The sequence below is a fragment of the Erythrolamprus reginae genome, chromosome 9 (assembly GCF_031021105.1).
Source record: "Erythrolamprus reginae isolate rEryReg1 chromosome 9, rEryReg1.hap1, whole genome shotgun sequence".
Lineage (NCBI taxonomy): Eukaryota > Metazoa > Chordata > Lepidosauria > Squamata > Dipsadidae > Erythrolamprus > Erythrolamprus reginae.
The window spans coordinates 41,752,911-41,765,863 of record NC_091958.1 but is presented as its reverse complement, the minus strand read 5'-3'; the positions used below and the strand labels follow the sequence as shown (position 1 = coordinate 41,765,863).

Here is a 12,953-nt window from a genome sequence, read left to right as displayed (position 1 = left end):
CTGCCAGGCATGGGGGAGTTGAGATATTCCTTCCCCCTAGGCCATTATAAGTTATGCATGGTATGTCTGTGTGTATGTTTGGTTTTATAATAAGGGTTTTTAGTTGTTTTATTATTGGATTGTCACATGCTGTTTTTATCATTGTTGTTAGCCGCCCCAAGTCTATGGAGAGGGGCGGCATACAAATCCAATAAATTATTATTATTATTATTATTATTATTATTATTATTATTACTATTATTACTATTATTACTATTATTACTATTATTATTATTATCCTTGATTTGTTATTTACATTTGGTATTGCATTTACTTTATTTATGAGCCAGAGTTCTTAGGAGCCAAGCAGCATACAAAATTAATATTTCATTAATTATAATAGTCTTACATTAAACATCTCTTCTACAAATCCATAGCTGTAATTGTAGTATTTCTGCAATAGACCTGACATCCAGGACAAATTTTGACACATCAAATCACATTCAAGCAATTATCTATTCAAATTGTAGCATCTCTGTGTCTAAGCCAAAATATCTCACTCATATACCCAGTGTCAAATGGAGGAAGTGTGTATTTATTTGCAACACTGGCATTTACCACAATTTGACTACATAAATTCTCAGAATTAAACACATACTGAAACAGGTGGGTACATCTTTCTTCGTAGGAATTTCTTACTGCATCATCCAGATTTTGGAAAAAAAATTCTAGTAAGAAACTACAATTTTTTCAAAACTTCATTTGTTGGATAATCCAGAGAACTTTTGTCTCATTTACTTCTAGCACTTTGAATAATCCGAGGAACGCAGCCCAACCCAGTTGCTTAAGGGGAATGGAAATTTGTTGCTATGTACTCCTTATTCTTAAATAAATAATCCCAGCGACCAGTTAGGTCCCACAGAATGGGCCTTCTCCGGGTCCCGTCAACTAAGCAATGTCGGTTGGCGGGGTCCAGGGGAAGAGCCTTCTCTGTGGCGGCCCCGGCCCTCTGGAACCAACTCCCCCCCGAGATTAGAATAGCCCCCACCCTCCTTGCCTTTTGTAAGCTTCTCAAAACCCATCTCTGCCATCAGGCATGGGGGAACTAAGATAATCTTTCCCCTAGGCTTCTACAATTTATGCATGGTATGTTTGTATGTATGATTGGTTTTATAACAAGGGTTTTTAGCTGTTTTTAGTATTGGATTTTTACATTCTGTTTTTGTCACTGTTGTTAGCCGTCCCGAGTCTTCGGAGAGGGGCGGCATACAAATGCAACAAACAAGCAAACAAACAAACAAACAAATAAATAAATAATAACTAACAGGAAATTAGTTAGAACTGTTCTGCAACCGATATTGATCAAAAATAAAATTACAGATAGCTATAACATGCAAAGCATAGTAGTTTTAGAAATGATGTGTGTTATTTGCTTTTCTTAAAGAAATCCTGATTCTATATGTAAATCCACCCAAATTTTAATCAATATTAGCAGTGCCTGTTTGTTATTTAAACCCTCCAATTCCCAGATTAAAATAATAATAATAATTAATAATAATTTATTAGATTTGTATGCTGCCTCTCTCCGAAGAAAATAAAAGAGAAGAGCTCTCAATAGACTGGAACTGAACTGAGACTTGGTTAGCCCCAAACAACGAAGCCAAAAGTTCTCTCTGGCAAAAGGCACCCCTTCCATTCCCTGAACACAGTGGGGGGGGGGGGGGGGTAGCAAAAAAATAAATATTTCAAGCATGTTACCTACCTCTGCTTCCTCTTCACACGCTTGGCTGACAGAAACAAAATCTGAGCATTCCGCTTCGCACAAATGAAATCAGGATGTGATCTCTGTCTCCAATTTCAATTGAAAAGGCAGCAGCCACGCCCAATGCTTATGAAACGTGAAATGATTTGACAATTGGACGGGATGTTTTAGACCTGTGTCCTGAGTCACCCGGTACCCCAGGAAACCAAGGGAAAGGCAGCGGGGAAAACAAGTAGCAGAGCCCAGGCTGGGTCTATACCAGAGTACCTCTAGCAATTGTCTTTTGCAAGCCACTGTGGGTTATTTAACAAACTCTGATGAAAGCAAAGCTTGATTAGATTAGATTAGATTTATTGGATTTATATGCCGCCCCTCTCCGCAAACTCGGGGCGGCTCACAACAATAATAAAAAAACAGTACATAATAAAAATCCAATGCCCACCAATCTAATTACAGTTTAAAATTAGTAATTTCCTAAAACAATCCCAATATATATAAAAAACAGGCACACAATCAATCAATCAACATCACAACATGGGCAAGGGGGAGGTGTTTTAGTTCCCCCATGCCTGACGGCAGAGGTGGGTCTTAAGGAGTTTACGAAAGGCAGGGAGGGTGGGGGCAATCCTAATCTCAGGGGGGAGCTGGTTCCAGAGGGTCGGGGTCCCCACAGAGAAGGCTCTTCCCCTGGGTCCCGCCAGACGACATTGTTTAGTCGACGGGACCCGAAGAAGGCCGACTCTGTGGGACCTAACCGGTCGCTGGGATTCGTGCGGCAGGAGGCGGTCCCGAAGATATTCTGGTCCGGTGCCATGAAGGGCTTTATAGGTCATAACCAACACTTGGCTTAACACACTGTGTCAATTCAGCCACAATAAACTTCTCTTAAGGAGTCATTCTGGGGATGCAGCTCAATTTTCCCCAGATGTCTTTTCAGAATAAAGTGATTGTGCTGTGAAGAATATTTATTTATCAATTAATTAATTATTTATATTTATTCATTATTTATGCCGCCAGGCTTGGGGGCTAAAATTTGGGGTACGTCTTACACTCTGAATGTAGCTTTTCTTTTTTGAAGCTTTTTCCCCCAGCCCTAACTAGGTGCTAATGATCTTCCCAGTTCTCACCTTGCAGACCTTTTCATTGTTACTCTCTGCAAAGAATGTTTTCCAAGCCCTAAGTCTTTGCAGTGTTTTTTTCATTGCTCCACCTTGCTCCGAATGTTTCTTTCCAGCCCTAACGAAGTGCTAACGATGCTTCTAGCTTTTACTGGCTAGCAAGCTCTTTCATTGTTACTCTCTGTGAAAAATGTTTTTTAAGCCTTAAGTCTTTGCAGGGTTTTTTCATTGTTCTACTTGCTCTGAATGTTTCTTTCCATCCCTAACCAGGGGCTAACAATGTTCCCAGCTCTTACTGACTTGCAAGATCTTTCATTGTTACTCTCTTTGAATAAGGTTTTTTTAAAACCCTAACCAGGGGATAAAATAATGTGCTGAAACTGATCAGACTAAGGATGCTAGCCAAATGAATATCTGGTAGGCAGATTTTTTCCACTATTTCCCTCCCCCAAAACTAAGGTGTGGCAATTCTTAAAACATTATTTGTTACTATATATTAAATAACAACAGATCAAATGCCTAACATAGGATATGTATGTAAAGGCTTTCCTTGAAGTCCTAGTATGATAGAAATAGGACCTTAGAAACATAGAAGACTGACGGCAGAAAAAGACCTCATGATCCATCTAGTCTGCCCTTATACTATTTTCTGTATTTTATCTTAGGATGGATATATGTTTATCCCAGGCACATTTAAATTCAGTTACTGTGGATTTATATACCACATCTGCTGGAAGTTTGTTCCAAGGATCTACTACTCTTTCAGTAAAATAATATTTTCTCATGTTGCTTTTGATCTTTCCCCCAACTAACTTCAGATTGTGTCCCCTTGTTCTTGTGTTCACTTTCCTATTAAAAACACTTCCCTCTGAACCTTATTTAACCCTTTAACATATTTAAATGTTTCGATCATGTCCCCCCTTGTCCTTCGGTCCTCCAGACTATACAGATTGAGTTCATTAAGTCTTTCCTGATACGTTTTATGCTTAAGACCTTCCACCATTCTTGTAGCCCGTCTTTGGACCCGTTCAATTTTGTCAATATCTTTTTGTAGGTGAGGTCTCCAGAACTGAACACACTATTCCAAATGTGGTCTCACCAGCACTCTATATAGTGGGATCATAATCTCTCTCTTCCTGCTTGTTATACCTCTAGCTATGCAGCCAAGCATCCTACTTGCTTTCCCTACCGCCTGACTGCACTGTTCACCCATTTTGAGACTGTCAGAAATCACTACCCCTAAATCCTTCTGTTATTATGAAAAAGCTAACATACATCAAAAGCATTAGTGGAGAGATTTCATTTTATGTAAATTGGGATTATCTCCTGGAAAAGTCCAACTGTAAGATTTCTGCTATAGAAAAATATTTGGAGGTCTGAGAGGAAATTAGATACAAGGAACTAAAGGGGGTGGACCTTTTGACTTTTTGGCATCATAATGTTTGAACATGTTCAAATCAATCAAAACTTGACATATTTTAATGTTTTTTAAAATTCTGTTATTTGATATGTTTGTTTAAACTACCTTTTTTTAAAACAGAACTTTAAGGAAATTTCTATTAAGGAAACCTTTTATAAATGGCAGACCTCTCAGACTTTCAAAGAGGCCAAATTGTTGGTGCTCGAATGGCAGGCGCTAGTGTAACAGAAAGTGCCCGAATGTTTGGCGTTTCAAGAGGTCATGTCTCAAAAGTAATGACTGCTTTTGAAAGAGAAGGAAAAACGTCCTCAGCCAAGCACAGGTCTGGTTGAAAGTCGAAGTTGTCTGAGTGAGACCGTCGGACTCTAAAGCGAATTGTTAGAGCGGATCGCAAGACCACAGCTGCTAAAATCACTGCAGAGCTCAATAGACACGTACAGAACCCAGACTCCCCAGTTTTCAAAAAAATTGTTCAAAGGGAGCTTCACAAATCTGGATTTCATGGAAGAGCTGCACGGTGTTTCCATTGTTTTGTCCACCCCCTGTATTATACTTTTGGAAGCACCCCACGGTCACAAAAAAGTGGGTAGGGCTCTGATTGCAAGTCACATCCCTCATCTTAACTTTTTGACTCCACTTCTGCCCCTGTGTGGAATGCAGAAAGTTTGATCTTTAGAACATTCCAAAACCTGTTCATTCTATGAAAACAAGGCAGGCTTCTAACGTATTGTTCTGAGGTGACGTTGATAAAAGGAATCAGCCACCCCTGCCTTTGAAATTGTGGCATTAATCCTCTGTGGTATATGCTGGCATGTAGGTGACAGGAGTGTTTCTAGCACTTTGAATGACTCAGCCATGACTCAGTGTATTCTTAATAGGCACCTTCCCCAGACTTGAGAAATATAGGTAAACACCTGGCACTTTATTTTCTGTCCTGTCCCCATGGTGCTGTTTTCAATGCATCCTTGACCCAGAGTTACTTATTTATTTGCCCAATACACAATACATATTTAAGAGAATAGACATGTAGTAATATATATAAAGAAAAGGATAGAAGAAAAAATATAAAAATAGGGGAGAAGATACAGTGATACCTCGTCTTACAAACGCCTCGTCATACAAACTTTTCGAGATACAAACCCGAGGTTTAAGATTTTTTTGCCTCTTCTTACAAACTATTTTCACTTTACAAACCCACTGCTGCCGCTGGGATGGCCCACCTCCGGACTTCCGTTGCCAGTGAAGTGCTCATTTTTGCGATGCTGAGATTCCCCTGCTGGGATTTCCCTGCAGCATCGCAAAAACACAGAAGTCCAGAGGTGGGGTTTCCTATGGAGGGGAGCCTCAGGGGAATCCCAGCAGCACAAAAACGGGCACTTTGGCTGGCAAAAGGGGTGAATTTTGGACTTGCACACATTAATCGCTTTTCCATTGATTCCTATGGGAAACACTGTTTCGTCTTACAAACTTTTCACCTTAAGAACCTCATCCCGGAACCAATTAAGTTTGTAAGACAAGGTATCACTGTATATGAAAGGAAGAAAAGATATATGAGATAAAGGAGAGACAATTGGACAGGGGACGAAAGGCACGCTAGTGCACTTATGTACGCCCCTTACTGACCTCTTAGGAACCTAGAGAGGTCAATCGTGGATAGTCTAAGGTAAAAATGTTGGGGGTTAGGGGTTGACACTAATGAGTTCCACGCTTTGACAACTCGATTGCTAAAGTCATATTTTTTACAGTCAAGTTTGGAGCGGTTAATATGAAGTTTGAATCTGTTGCCTGCTCTTGTGTTGTTGCGGTTGAAGCTGAAGTAGTCATTGACAGGCAGGACGTTGCAGCATATGATCTTGTGGGCAATACTTAGATCGTGTTTTAGGCGAACACTTTTCAAAGGTAGCCCCATGTAGAGAGCGATTTGGAAGTGGGATGTGCCTGGCACCTCTTGCTCACTCCTGGGCTTTCTCCTCTGGTCCTTGGGCACTCCCATTCCAGGGATACTGGCTTTGGGAAACTAGAGAGTTAACAGTTTCCAACTGAACTTTCCTGTTCTAGCCATCACCTCCTCAAGTCCACGGACCCAGCTCCTTTGGCCTAGAGGTGGAGCTCTTGCCTCACAATCAGGAGGTTGTGAGTTTGATCCTAGGTAGAGGCAGATGTAGGGTCTCCTCTTTGAACAGGGGATTGGACTGAATGACCTGCAATGTCCCTTCCAACTCTGATAATCTATGAAGACTTAGATGTTTAGGCAACTTAATGTGGATCCAATTGTTTAGGCTACCTAGAATTGTTTGATAATGAGATGAGCAGCATATAGATTTAATCAACAAACAAGCTAATAAAACTCTAATGAGCAGATAGTAGGTAAACTAAGCTCTATCCTATTCCTGCAGATCAACATACTGCTAAATATGCTGTCAAAACAATGAATTTGAGTTTGGGCAAGTGGCAAAGCATATAGCACTATCAACCTCGTCTGCCCATCACAGGAGTGATGGTTTGGTAGCTGGTAGTGAAGACCACCAAGCCAGAAAGTTTACCCAGGGGTTTTGATCAGCATTGCCTTGCATACCCTAAACCAGGACACAACTACTTGGTATCACATCAGAGTAGATATTTTTGGAGGAATCAGCTGTGGGGACAGCAAATTTTAGTTTTTTGTTTTTTAAAAAATTTATTTATTTTGTCCAATACACAATATACATAGAAGAGAATAGACAAGTAATAATATATATAAAGAAAAGAATAGGAGAAAAGAAAATAGAGGAGAAGATATATGAAAGGAAGAAAAGATAAAAGAGTTAAAGGAGAGACAATTGGACAGGGGACAGAAGGCACACTAGTGAACTTATTTATTTATTTTATATTATTTATTTATTAGATTTATATGCCGCCCCTCTCCGCAGACTCGGGGCGCCCCTTACTGATCTCTTAGGAACCTGGAGAGGTCAATCGTGGATAGTCTAAGAGAAAAATGTTGGGGGTTAGGGGATGACAATATTGAGTCTGGTAATGAGTTCCACGCTTGGACAACTCGATTGTTGAAGTCATATTTTTTACAGTCAAGTTTGGAGCAGTTAATATTAAGTTTGAATCTGTTGCGTGCTCGTGTGTTGTTGCGGTTGAAGCTGAAGTAGTTAAGTAGTTAAAGCAATTCTGCTTCAGATTTCTGACTTTTGCTTGAGCCATGGCAAAATACCTCAGTCTGAACAAAAGATACAAGAAAAAAAGAAAAGATACAGATTAGCAGAATTGGAAGGTCCCCTGTACATCATCTAGTCCAACTACTGGCCCAAGCAGACCCCACACCATTCTGACCAATGGCAGTCCAGTCTCTTCTTGAAAGCTTCCAGTGAGGAACATCCAACAACTTCTGAAGGCAACTTCTGTTGCAAGGAGGAGTGAGGCCAATGTCACTGCAGTATGGAGCTTCCTGCATTCCATGGGAAGCCCCAAATCCAAGCTGTTTAGAGACATGGAACCAACTGGAAACCAGATTAGATCTGCCTGGAGGGGTGGGGGAAATAGAGGCACCAGTTGATGGTCTGGGAGGGGGCTTACAAACCCACCAGAGAGCCAGCACCAGCATCTCAGCCAGCAGCTGAGGAAGATGAACTTGTCATCATTAGCTGAAAATTGAACTGATTGATGGAAGAGATTGTGGATTGTCAAGATCTAAGCATTTGAGAGAGGTGAAGAAGTTCTGAAGGTGGTGCATTTGGCCAATTTAATGATTAAAAGAAGAAAATTAAAACTTAAAGGGAAACAAAAGAGGTTTCAAAATAGAGTGAGTAGCTATCTAGCAATTGGAAAGTTCATAGAGAGACTTAAAGGAGCAGGATTAAAAGCCCAACATTGAGGATGTTCTTATAACTGACTTGGTGGAAGTTGAATAAATAAAAACTTGAAGAAAACACTTTATAAGTGTTAAGTGGATTTAAAATACAGAGACTTTAAGGGGGGGAAAGCTGCTTCCTTATATTGGGAATTGACAATGCCATCTACTGGTTAAAAGAAAATACTACAACAGTTTGTGAAAGCATGTTTATGCTGACAGCTGGAGACTGATCTTGACTAGAAGAAGATATCTAGGAGTCTGAAAGAATTTAAAAGCAGTGTGTAACCTGTTGTTTTGTCTGATGATACAATGTTTTAGAAATAGAAGATAAGAGGACTTTGAATTGGACTGGATTGGAATATAAGAAGACTATATGGACTTGAGATGTAAATAAACAATTTGTGAACTTTGTGAACTGGACTGGATTGATTAAAGAGACTATATGGACTTGTGATCCAATAAAAAATGTGTGAACTTCGTGAATTAACTTGACAATATGGAGGCGTGTTTTCATGAAGATAGGATGGGCTGGGATATTAAAATACATTTATGAAAATTTTAAAATTCTTTTTAGGATTTTGGAGGTGGAAAGAAAACAGAAAAGAAGCTGGGATATAAGGAACACTTAGAATTAAGTGTTAATTTGCTTAAAATAGATAGCTAATAGGTAAAGAAACCTTTGACAAATGGAACCCAGTCTCCAAGGGCCAGACAAAATTTAAAAAGTGGAGGCATGTGGCTTCCAGCCAAAGAGGCCACCCCAACAGAAGCTACTCGTACACTGTTGCACAAAGGCGTGGCTCTGAGTGATCTTCCATCCATCAGTGCTTCTCTGAGGGACGTGATTGTTTTAAATGCTTTGCTTCCTTCAATCCTTTATCAAATAGCACGCAAGGATGTGTTACAGCCTTATTACAACATGGAGGAACTGATACAAACAGGCATCTTAGTAGCTGTTATTCAGGTTTTTGGTTTCCTTTGTTCTCAATGCCTCTTGATGGCCTCACTTTATTATTTCGCTCCTTCAAATGAACCAAATTTAATACTATTTAATACTAAGTGCTAAAGCCCACTGCAACAATATCGCCAAAAAAGTTCCTAGAGTTGTTAACCTGATCCTGCGCAGCGTCTGCTCAGGCAATATCACACTACTCACAAGAGCCTACAAAACTTTTGCCAGACCCAACCTAGACTACTGCTCATCTGTCTGGAACCCATACCACATCTCAGACATCAACACCCTTGAAAATGTCCAAAGATATTTCACCAGAAGAGCCCTTCACTCCTCCACTCGAAACAGAATATCCTACGAAAATAGGCTAACAATCCTGGCCCTAGAAAGCCTAGAACTATGGCGCCTAAAACACAATTTGAGTATTGCCCACAAGATCATATGCTGCAATGTCCTACCAGTCAATGACTACTTCAGCTTCAACCGCAACCACATAAAAGCAAGCAACAGATTCAAACTTAATACGAACCGCTCCAAACTTGACTGTAAAAAATATGATTTCAACAATCGAGTTATCGAAGCGTGGAACTCATTACCGGACTCAATAGTGTCAACCCCTAACCCCCAACATTTCTCCCTTAGACTCTCCACGATTGTCCTCTCCAGGTTCCTAAGAGGCCAGTAAGGGGCGTACATAAGTGCACTGGTGTGCCTTTCGTCCCCTGTCCAATTGTCTTTCCTTTCTTTCACCTATCATATATATTCTCTTCCTTTCATATATCCTCTCCTCTAAGTTCACTTTTACCCTTATATATATTACCACATGTCTATTTTTCTTCCTATGTATTTGTGAATTGGACAAATGAATAAATAAAAATAAAATAAATATTGTAGATCTCCTCCCGAAATGTGTCCTGCTAAAATTGTAGATGTAAAATTCTGAAGTATGAATTAATAACATGATTGCACTAAGCTACTGATGGATTTAATGTACTGGTAGATTTAGTTAGATAGATTCAGTTCTGGAGACCTCACCTACAAAAAGATATTGACAAAATTGAACGGGTCCAAAGACGGGCTACAAGAATGGTGGAAGGTCTTAAGCATAAAACGTATCAGGAAAGACTTAATGAACTCAATCTGTACAGTCTGGAGGACAGAAGGAAAAGGGGGGACATGATCGAAACATTTAAATATATTAAAGGGTTAAATAAGGTCCAGGAGGGAAGTGTTTTTAATAGGAAAGTGAACACAAGAACAAGGGGACACAATCTGAAGTTAGTTGGGGGAAAGATCAAAAGCAACATGAGAAAATATTATTTTACTGAAAGAGTAGTAGATCCTTGGAACAAACTTCCAGCAGACGTGGTAGATAAATCCACAGTAACTGAATTTAAACATGCCTGGGATAAACATCCATCCATCCTAAGATAAAATAAAAAAAATAGTATAAGGGCAGACTAGATAGATCGTGAGGTCTTTTTCTGCCATCAGTCTTTTATGTTTCTATGTAGATTTAGTGTATAATTTCACTGTAGTAGCAGTTATTATTTTTAATTTGATTTATATTTCTGCTAAAAGCAACGTTTATTGCATTCCCTCTGCAGCAGTAATCTATTTCCTATATTAAAAAGTTGCCTGTTTTTGTTTAAAACAAACTAGGACTTTCTAGAAGCCTAATACAGTATGTGCATTGGTATTAAATTTGTGGTCACTTCCCATCATTTTACAAACTCACATGATCAAAAATGGAATGCAAAAGTTTGGACAACCACAAGATGACAGCAAAGGAAAATGAAGATTTTAACTTGTTGCTTCCACCTAGACATAGTTATTCTGAATTTTGCAGCCCAATGTGGTAACCCAGTAAAAAAATGGGGTCTGTTGGGCAGAAGATTGGACTAGATTACTTAAAAGGTTCTTGCATCTATGTCTAATTTTAAAATGTTGGGTCCCACAGCGCGGAAACGAAGGTGAACACTGCCCCCTAGAGGTGGATATTTATTTATGTATTTGTCAAACAATTATAGGATAGTAATTTGTACAAATAAAACATAGAAACATAGAAGACTGACGGCAGAAAAAGACCTCATGGTCCATCTAGTCTGCCCTTAAACTATTTCCTGTATTTTTATCTTAGGATGGATCTATGTTTATCCCAGGCATGTTTAAATTCAGTTACTGTGGATTTACCAACCACGTCTGCTGGAATTTTGTTCCAAGGATCTACTACTCTTTCAGTAAAATAATATTTTCTCATGTTGCTTTTGATCTTTCCCCCAACTAACTTCAGATTGTGCCCCCTTGTTCTTGTGTTCACTTTCCTATTAAAAACACTTTCCTCCTGAACCTTATTTAACCCTTTGACATATTTAAATGTTTCGATCATGTCCCCCCTTTTCCTTCTGTCCTCCAGACTATACAGGTTGAGCTCATTAAGTCTTTCCTGATACGTTTTATGCTTAAGACCTTCCACCATTCTTGTAGCCCGTCTTTGGACCCGTTCAATTTTGTCAATATCTTTTTGTAGGTGAGGTCTCCAGAACTGAACACAGTATTCCAAATGTGGTCTCACCAGCACTCTATATAGCGGGATCACAATCTCCCTCTTCCTGCTTGTTATACCTCTAGCTATGCAGCCAAGCATCCTACTTGCTTTTCCTACTGCCCAACCACACTGCTCACCCATTTTGAGACTGTCAGAAATCACTACCCCTAAACCCTTCTCTTCTGAACATTAGATAAGTAATGATAAAAAGTAATGATAGAAGACAATAGGACAGTAGGACAGGGACGGTAGGCACAATGGTGCACTTATGCACTCCCCTTACAGACCTTTTAGAAAGGGGGAGAGGTCAATTGTAGATAGTCCAAGGTTAAAAGTTTTGGGGTTAGGAGCAGAAACCACAGAGTCAGCTAAGTAAATAAATAGACCTGTATTACAGTCAAAGACCATCAATATAATAATAATTTAAATAAACACAGAACATCCAAGAAGCTTTTCAGATTCTTAGAATCTAGACATTTTAGTATCTCTTTGATCCTAGTAGCAGATTCTTGAGTGATAAATGTAGTCCTTGACTTACAGCAGTTCATTGACCATCCAAAGTTGGTCGTCACCCAAGTCAACAAAGACATGCTAGGTGTTGAGGTTCTTGGACACCTGGAGACAAATGACTTACAAAATTCATGACTTTCGGCTGACCAACCAAAATTGACCCATTGTAAATATACAAAAGATGTACAGTCAGGTAATGCATTCCAGCACTCTATTGCTGAAGTCATATTTTTTACAGTCTAGTTTGGAGCGGTTGACATTTAGTTTAAATCTATTTCGTGCTCGTGTGTTGTTGAGGTTGAAGGTGAAGTAGTCACTAACAGGTAGGACATTTTGGTATATGATTTTATGAACTATAGTTTAGTTGGAACGGAGACAACGGAGTTGTAAGTTGTCTAATCAAAGAATTTCAGTAAGGTATTTTGTTGTGAAAGGAGGAGTGAAAGATACGATTGAACAGAAGAAAACTTTACCTTTAAAAAATAGTGACAAATCTAGTCCTTTGAATTGGTAGCAGCAGCCAATATTTCTTGTTTATGAACCTGCATCTGTCCAAAATATTTCATAACCTTGGCTCCAGAATTCTTTTTTTTAAATATCTTTATTAACTATTAACCTTAAAAAAAGACAAAGCAAATACAGAACAACAGAAAGAATTTACAATAAAGACATAAACAAAAACTAAAAACAAAACATAATCTATACGAACATAAAAACTAACTTAAACACTTAAACCATCTATAAGTTTGCCAACCTACTTATTGGCATTGCTATTACAGCTTTCTGTATTATTTTTTATATTATTTATAAAAATCTTGGCCGT

The 12,953-nt window shown here is 39.0% G+C and overlaps 1 protein-coding gene across 2 annotated transcripts in view; it reads right to left on the bottom strand.

The window, feature by feature from the left end:
• MSLN (mesothelin) overlaps positions 1 to 12,953 on the bottom strand; it is a 191,477-nt gene that overhangs the window by 26,228 nt on the left and 152,296 nt on the right. Inside the window, exon 1 of one of the 2 annotated variants that reach the window (XM_070760967.1) lies at positions 1,742 to 1,846. The exons of the other annotated variant lie outside the window; for it this stretch is intronic. The gene's annotated coding sequence lies outside the window, so the exon portion shown is untranslated. Of the gene's footprint in view, positions 1 to 1,741; positions 1,847 to 12,953 lie in introns of those variants that run through there. 2 annotated transcript variants of the gene reach the window in all.